The sequence below is a fragment of the Orbicella franksi genome, chromosome 8, assembly GCF_964199315.1.
Source record: "Orbicella franksi chromosome 8, jaOrbFran1.1, whole genome shotgun sequence".
Lineage (NCBI taxonomy): Eukaryota > Metazoa > Cnidaria > Anthozoa > Scleractinia > Merulinidae > Orbicella > Orbicella franksi.
In genome coordinates this window covers 15,309,948-15,319,060 of record NC_138152.1, presented here as the reverse complement: position 1 = coordinate 15,319,060, position 9,113 = coordinate 15,309,948, and the positions used below count along the sequence as shown (strand labels likewise).

Here is a 9,113-nt window from a genome sequence, read left to right as displayed (position 1 = left end):
CATAGTTTATTAGCGGCTCGGGTAAGGTAGTAAAGTGTGACATTTTTTCCGTGTTGTTATTAGTCTTCCATTGTTTATACTTGTGACTATCTTGACAATGAGAGCTAATTAGTGCCCCGCAAGGTAGATGTGATTTTTTTCGCTTTGTTTTTTTAACAGAATAAGTCAGTTTGTTTTAACAAAAACGTAAACAACATTAGCATTAACCACTTAGAAGACCAGGAATTCGATCCTTCTCGAGTAAGGGTCCACCTATAAAAAGCCTTCCCCCCCCCCCCAAAAAAAAAGGATTCGCAGTTATCGTTCTCGTAAACCTCCAACAAACGCCATCAGAATATGCCATTCTACCTGCTGATAGACCTTCTCCATCAAGAAGCCCGGCTGACAGAATTGCGGATCCGTTTAGTTTCAGAAAAGAAGCTGAAAAGGATCCAACGAGCCAAGTACAGGTCGCTCCAAGCTAAGATCTTTGAACTTTGGGATGATTTCTCTAATCAGAGAAAAAATGCAGACCAACTACTTAAGCAATGCCCTCATCTTAATGGACCATGCAAAGCATTCGCTCAGCGCAGGGAGTAGGGATTCGCAACACGCAAGTTTAGAATTGTAACGGAATTAATAGTTGTATTTTCTTAAGTGCAAAGAGTCAGGATTCGCAACATGCAAGTTTAGAATTGTAACGGAACTAAAAGTTGTATTTTCTTAAGTGCAAAGAGTCGGGATTCGCTCAGCGCTCAAATTAGAGAAAATAAAAGCCTTTAGAAATCGTCATGTAAAAACTAGTATTAGTTTTAATCTGCGCTGATCACAATATCTTATTAAACTGCATCCAGTAAAGCTCTCTGCTGCCTGGACTCTCCTTGTACATACACCACACGCTTGCTGCTATTACGCCTGACCAGGCATCACCCAGTGGCATCCGCTGCTGGCGGCGCCAGGAACTGTAGTCGACCCGTTGCTAGCCGCCGAAACTACCATAGTTCCTGGTCAACGGCTGACGAGAGTGATGCCTAGCAGTTGGCAGTTAAAGCCTCTGTATGAATTCCTATCCGACTTTAGAGTTGTTACGGATTTAATAATTGTATTTTCTTTTAGTGCGAAGAGTCGGGATTAGATCAGAACTGTTGTCAATAAGTAGGTTTATAGGTTTAATGAGTACTGAAATAAAATAGTTGTTAAAAAAGTACGAAGCCGAAGTAAGCTTTATTGCAAAACTACTTCACCCGTCCCATACATTCTAAGCTCGATGCGAGAAATTTTCAGTAAGTTCCCTCACTCGACTAGACGATTTCTCGCATCGAGTTTACTGTTTCTTGTATCGTGTTTCGAAACTGCGCTCAAATGGGTTCCCTTGACAACGAAAACATATCACATGTGACACACAAAGCGAACAAACTCTACGAGGCGAGTGAAACTGTAGTCGCTAAAAGTGATAATTCTCCTCTACTACTTTACTTTTCGACGGTATTGGGTTGTAGGCGAATCGACTTCAGTGTAGGCGAAACATCTCAGAACGTGCAGGCGAATCGACTTGTGGGCGAATCATCCTGTAGGCGAAACGACCGACATTCGTCATGACCATAATAGCCTGCGAACGCAGACGTATTTCCGGCGGTCGCTTGTCTCCGCCGAAAATAACGTCTTCGAACCCGAGCCAGGAAACGATTTCTGTGACGTAGGAATTTTAAGCCAATCACAGTTTAGCTCAAGTTGCCCAAGAACTACTGCGCAAGGTATTTTCTGCGAGGAGCACTCGAGTTTCATTCTATCATGGAGTCTGATTGGCCAAGGAGAAACAGAAGTCACTACGTCACAGAAATCATCTCCTGGCTCGGGTTTGCAGACGTTATTTTCGGCGGAGACAAGCGACAGCCGGAAACACGTCTGCGTTCGCAGGTTATGATCATAAAGGCTCAGTCAAGTAACTGATGTTTTTTCAGTCATCCTGCCCTCCACATGTTACATTTATTATCCAAATATACATAATTTCCTTTGTGCTCTGCAACCTTGTCAGTAATCCTCAAAATTTAATTTGGCGTGACTTTGCATTTAGTTTGATAGTTCTTTTTTTATATCTGTTACTGTTTTGTTTGTTGCATTCAAACATTGACTATATGAGGCTGAGCCAATTAAGTATATGTATGTATGTATGGTTAGTGTGCTCGTCCCTGGAGCGAGCGGTCCGGGTTCGAGCCCTGGCCGGGGACACGGTGTTGTGTTCTTGGGCAAGACACTTAATGCTCACAGTGCCTCTCTCCACCCAGGAGTATAAATGGGTACTGGTGAATTGTTGGGGAAACCTAACAAATTGCAGGGGAGTGACCTGCGATGGACTAGCATCCCATCCAGGGGGAGTAGAAATACTTCTAGCCGCTTCATGCTACAGAAACCGGGATAAGCTCCGGCAGCCATGAGCCATCGGCTCAAAGGCTTCACTTATGCATATATGTACTGAATGTATGATTAATATGTGTTGTGTTCAATGTCTTTGTTGCAAAGAGGATATTGATGTTACAGCGAGTTCTACCAATTTTGATATTACAGGCATATCAGCATCTTATTGAAACATACAAGGAAGTCCTGTTTACAAGATAAAGCCTCTTTTAGAGCATCTCCATGGGAACAGTTGTCTTTCAATACTGCCAAATGAATTATTTTTCTAATACAGTGTAGATGCTTCAAATCCAAATTGTCCTCAAACATACGAAGTGTTTATTTTTTACAATGTGTACCAATATTCTTTCATTTCAATGACATGATCAAGCCAATTTTTACTTCTCTCCCACACTGAAATAAATTACATCTCCACTGAAGTACATGTATATAGTCAGTAAAATTTATTGACTACTATTTGGTGACTGTGCTGACCATGATTAGTTATTGAATATGGTACGTCCCAGGGTGTTTGGTCACACAAAACTTGCCGGGTCTGGCATCACTAAAAAAAGTAAGATTTACTCATAGTAGATCTTTATTGACCCTAATTGTAAAGTAATTTACGATAAAAAAAAATTGTCCAGACATCATGTCCACCCACAGTTGGGATTTCGTTGGACATGAGCAAATTTTGGTCGGCCAATGACTGTTATTTGCAGCCCTGCAAACAAAATGAAACAAGGTAGCACTCAGGTTAACCCTATAAAACTCTGGTTAACCTGAATAACACTCAGGTTACAGTTGGCTGTTGACAGTTGCGAGGAGTTTCATTTTAGTGGTTTTGTTTTGGGTTTTGGCACTGCCATCAGTTGTAGGGAAATATTTTTAAAATTGCACAAGCCTGCCTAAAGATGTAGCTTGAAAATCAGGTTCATTAAAAATCCCAGTGTATACCTTGTTTTTATTTATCCTTTTTCTGTCTATACCTTGAATTTATTGATCTTTTTTCTGTATTGATTTTTTTTTCCAGTAATAAACATTGGCCTTGTTATAAAAGTAACAAATTCATGAACTAGCTGTTGGTGAATTTTCAACTCAGAACCATGCATTGAGCATGCATTTTATTTCGGCATAATGAACCAACACCCATCCTGAATGTGCAATGATAAAGATGAAAACCAGGCATGGAGGTGATCTAAATTAACAAAACAAACGGCAGGTTTCTTTTACAGGTCACAGGTCACAGGTCACAGGTCACAGGTCACAATCAAAACACTCAGTAAATTTCGCGATTTAACAATTACTGAGATTCCCGAGAGGTTTATCGATGTTTCCATGCAACAAACCCTAACTAAAAATGTTTTACTCTATAATTTTAATGAAAAAATTTCTAGGGGTGGTATATATATACGAAATGGGTTGAAATATAGCTTTCAAACATATAGTGTTAATATATTTTATCGTAATAAGATAATTCATTATGATAGCAAATTGAACTGTTTTATTTCTATATATATATATTTTTAAATCTCTACAACGAGTATGTACTAAACAGAAACAAGAGGGTCCCCTATACCTACTCTGAAAACAATTTCACGCATAAGTAATCGGCCTTTTCACGCATCACAAAAAATTCGAAAGCAGCTTCACGTTAACAGAAAAAATCACTTTTCACGTAAAAATGCAAAGGCTAAATCACGTGTTACATAAAAATACAAATTCTATCCACGTTTCGCAAAACATACAGAACCCTCCATTTTGATACATCGAAATGCCGTGTGCATGTGTGACACATCGTGACAGACTAGATTCTAGGTCCTCCTGGTTCACTGTCGCTGTGGTTAGTTCTCAGTCGCGTGGAATGGACAGGTTTTACATTTAGTTTGGTGTAGTTTACGAGCTTTAATGACGCTAAAATCTCCAAAAAAAGTGAACAATTATTCCCGCAAAAGTCGTTGGTTCACAAATCACACGTAAGTAAATGCATAATTCACGGATCAGTGTAAGCCTCTTTCGTTTTCATATTATATTGAAAGGCTAAAAACAATTTATGTTTTCAATTTTTTTTTTATTTCAATGCTACAACTGATTTCCCCTACGCGCTTTTTTTTTTCAAGAAAGAGCTCTTATAGTTGCACTTGGGACGCAGTTGTATGCATCTGTTTTATGACGTTTAAGCAAATTTTTTGGTGACCTGTGACCTGTGACCTGTGACCTGTGAAAGAAACCTGCCGCAAAACAAATGCCTTTTCCACTATTACTATAAATGCTTTCTTTGTGGGCTTTTCTTCAGGGGTAAAGAACTCGTTACTTGCATTTGTTTTGGTTTAATCAGCCCTGAATCCCATATAAACTCCAGTGTGAGGGATATTGCCAATGGACAACTGTTACTACACAGGAAGGGCACACCTGGTTTCCTTTCCCCAGATAACCGTATCTATGGAGAACATTTTGCTGATAGGCTGTCTTCATAAAGACATGCGTGCTATTGTCATCGCAGTTTATTTCTTGTGGCATAATTTGGTACATGCCACACTTGCACCATGGTATTGCCAAGTTGCTAGAGGGAGGTGCAGGGTTAGGCATTCCATCCACACTTGTCATCTGTCCTGTGGATGTGCCAGGGGTGGGTTGAGAAATGTCGCTTTCACCGATGGTCTCATCTAAATTGTCAATTCTTCTAGGCAGGCTTCTGGCACACAGCTTGCACACATTGCTTCATCAAGCATTTGAATGAATTCCTAACAGAACATTATGGAGGTAGTCACCGCTAAAGTACAGTACTGTAAAGTATTTTGTGCTCGCCTGACAAAATTAAGTGTTGTAATTGATTTATTTTAGGTATAGAGCAAATGGGTAACCCGAAAACACTGACCCCCGGTCCGCGGACCCCCACTACGGAGCTATGGATCAGTCCAAGGACTCCCCCTACGGACCCCCTCTACGGACCATCCCCCAAAATATAATAAAGATAATAAATAAATATTTAAGTTACGGGTTGTCTAATAGATTACTCGTGACAGCGAAATTTCGAACGTTACATTGTGCAAATGTAACAGACCTGGATTCAGGCTTGGGTGCAATTTATATCATTACACATTGCCATTTACTTTGCTGTGGCCATAAAGTATACGAAAGACATGTTTGGGGGAAGCCTCTGGGAAGCCTCGAAATTTGTGTTCTTTCCCCTCTGCCATTTTGTTCAGCCCATTCTCCCGTGGGTTCGTGAACCCGTTCCAGGCTTCACTATTTGCTCAGCGGAATAACAGATACAAACAAGAATAAACGGCCTAAAAATATATCTTCCATAGCCAGATTGAGCCACGAATGGAAGGTAAGAACTTTCCTTCTTACCATCGGCAACTCCTTACGCTGAAAACAGCTTCTAGGCATTTTTGCTGGGAGGGTGGCGGGGGGGGGGGGGTGTTAAAAACCCAAGTCTGTTACATTTGCACAGTGCAATTCTCGAAAAATCACCGACACGAGTTTGAGTTTATTAGACAACCAAAACGTGAAATATTATTTATTATTTTTACACTATTTTAGGGTGGTCTGTTAAGGGGGTCCGTAGGGGTAGTCCATGGGCCGGTCCGTAGGGTAGTCCGCGGACCCGGTCCGTAGTGGGGGTCCGTAGACCGGGGGTCAGTGTTTTCGGGTTACCCAGAGCCAACAACTGTGTCAAAAATTCAAGTTTGACAGCTTGCTAGCAAGCACAGAGTTTTTGCCAAGTGGGCCTAGAAATATAAAAAATCAAGTGTAGGAACAAAACAAATTTTGCCTTGCTAAACTTTATGCATTTCAATTGGTGTTCAAGCTTTGATTTTTGTGGTCTTTTCCATATTTAGGCATATTTTTTGCTCTTGGAATAATAACAAATAAATAAATAAATAAAAATATATTTCTATACAAGCAGACCCTCACATCTCTATTTTATTTTATCCTCTCCTGCTCTTCACTTGGCCTGTTGTCAGTCTGGTATGGCTGTGTTCTTCAGCCACAAATGAAGTTGTACTTGCACCAGCCTTGATAAGAAAAAAACAGTCATGTCAAAGCCGTTGTACTTTGTATATGAAAAATCAAACTCTCCTAGAAACCTCCTCAGCTCAAGGGAAAGACAATGCAAACTGCAAAAACTCGAAACTGCACTATGCTAGGTGAAATGTTTGCCCGAAATGAAAAAGACATGCTGTATACATGAATATATGTACAAATGAAGACTTGAACACAAACAGAACCAAAAATAGCCAGAAATCTAGATGTTCCATTCGCGTGCAGCCTTCAATACCTACTTACAAACAATGTTACATCAAAGCTAAGTGCATAAATAAGGAATCTCACCGTGTTTTCGACACGGAATTGCTGTCGAACCACACGTGCACTCACTTCCACATGATCTTGCAAGGGCAGCCACGATTTGCATTTGTTTTCTGTTTCGTGGAATAAGCGCTTTCGCACGAACACGAGATGCGATTTTTCCAAGAGGATAACAACAGGAGAAAGAGAAAATGGACGTTGCGTTGGAGCATATTCCCTGAAACTACGAAACAGTTCACACATTCAAATCTGTCACGTTATGGAGTCCAAGGAAACTCACCACCGTAGTCTTTCTAGCCTCTTCTGCGTCCATAATTTTGCCTCTGCGATAAAGTAAGTAGATCGACGGGAAGAAATCCACAAACGCTACAAAAAGACGTAATAATTTTAACCAAGAACGACTATATTCGCGCAAAATTTAACAACTCCGATAAATTCAAGATGGCGAATGCATTTCAATCTCAATGCGCGGGTCGTGACGTACTCCTACAACTACGGCGACATAGTTTTGGTCAACCAGAACACTTGTCAGGAATATTAAACAATTCCGCCCCTATTCTGTGGCTGTTTACGGGAAAAGAACACGTATTTAATTTGGTGCGTTTGGACGATAATACAGATACGATATATTGTGGAAGGTAACTAAATATTTAACAATTAGACCCGTAGCCCGCAAGGGCTACGGGTCAATAGCCCATGAGGCGAAGCCGAATGGGCTATTGACCAGTGGCCCTTGAGGGCGAAGGGTCTAATTGTTTTAGTATCACCCAACCAGTCGGACAGAAAAGGTAATAGTAAAGTTAGCAAATGCAAGTTGAAGAAATATTTATTTGTAAATAAAACCAAAGAAAGCGTCACGCTCGATGGCGCCAATTTCGCTACTTGATGACTATTACTAATAGTCCCCTAGTAGCGTAGCCAATCAAAATGCAGGATTTGCATTAGTCCGCTAGTTGGGTGATACTAAATCTCATTAGATGTTTTGGTGTGTAGTATTGCTGTATATTTTTACGAGTTGTGCCGTATTTTGACGAGTCCGTAGGGCGAGTCAAAATACAAACAACGAGTTAAAATATACAGAGATACTACACACCAAAACATCTACTAAGGGATTTATTATCCAACTGCTGTAGTAGATAAATTTATCAATGAAAGAAGGAGAGTGTGACAGTTTTGCGTGCGCGCGCCGACCTGTGCGGCAAACAGGTTTTCTACTGTAAAAATATGGCAAACAGGGTTTCTACTGTACAATATCACTGTATATTTGTACTGTTATTTGGACGGTATTCGTTGCAGTTGGATAATAATTCATCCTATCGTAATTTAATTAACGTTGGTATATTGCAAAAAAGGCACAATATGGCTGTTTTATGAAGTTTTCTTCATATCGTAGGTGTCGACATTTTCCAGATTTAGTTGAATTTCTCGAATTTTCCGCCACAATTCCGGTAGCTTTACTTCTTAGAGCGCGCTTTTAAAAGTAAGAAAATTTGTATTTTGACATACCGCGGCATTTCAAGAGCTGGTTCCCATGAAAACACCGATAGCATTTGTATTTTAGCTTCATAATGTTCAAGCGTAAGTGGAGGAGTAATTGCACAACGTCACACTGACACATGAGGCGTCCTTTTTGAAAAGAAAAATATACTGCGTCACTGACAACGAAACGTAGAGTGCCGCATCCATTCGAATCAAGAACTGCCCAGCACAGAAATGGAAAAATTATGCGTCAGATGCTTTTGCCTCTTAGCTTTATTTAGCCTCACACACAATACTTTGAATTTCTGAAAAATTTGGCGGGGCTGTGCGGCCCGCTTGCCAAAGCACTTACCCTATTTAAGACCAAAGTCTGCGATTTTCCTAACCTATTTATGGCCTGACCCTTAAATTAATACCCTGTTTCAGACCTGCCGTAGTTCTCTAGTTCAGAATGATGTTAAAGGTATTGTGAATGGCTTTAGTTGCTGGTCTTATCGATAATGATGAAAAAAGTAGCTTCTTCTAAAAAAAACATACCTAATTCAAGACTAGAGTGCAAAAACCATACCCAGTTTGAGACCAAAATGACCAAAATCGATACTCTACTTCTGACTAAAATGTCTTTAAAAAACATGTCCCTCTGACGCTGGACATACCTATATAGCCGATATATGGGAGCACCCCCCCCCCCCTCCCCTAGGGCAGAGTCAAAGTGAAGTATCACAAGTAAATACATTTCGAAGCGCGTTGACTGTAATAACTGATACATGTGTGGTCAACTTAAATTAATTAGCCCTTTCTCTTTTACAATAGGTTAAGTACTAAACGTCACCTGGACGAAAAACCCCAGGCTCTAGCAACTCAGCAGATCAGTGCGGTGCAAAGCGGCGCATTAGCACATATCCCCCTCACCCCGGGACTTCTCATGCACAAGATATCAAAAC

The 9,113-nt window shown here is 40.4% G+C and overlaps 1 long non-coding RNA gene across 1 annotated transcript; it reads right to left on the bottom strand.

Annotated features, from left to right (window-relative positions):
- Positions 1 to 272: 272 nt before the first annotated feature.
- LOC145494875 (uncharacterized) lies at positions 273 to 9,113 on the bottom strand. Its single transcript, XR_014050333.1, has 3 exons — positions 6,715 to 9,113; positions 6,298 to 6,398; positions 273 to 5,117 (listed from the first exon to the last, which is right to left on the bottom strand). It is a non-coding gene; the product is annotated as an uncharacterized LOC145494875 (long non-coding RNA).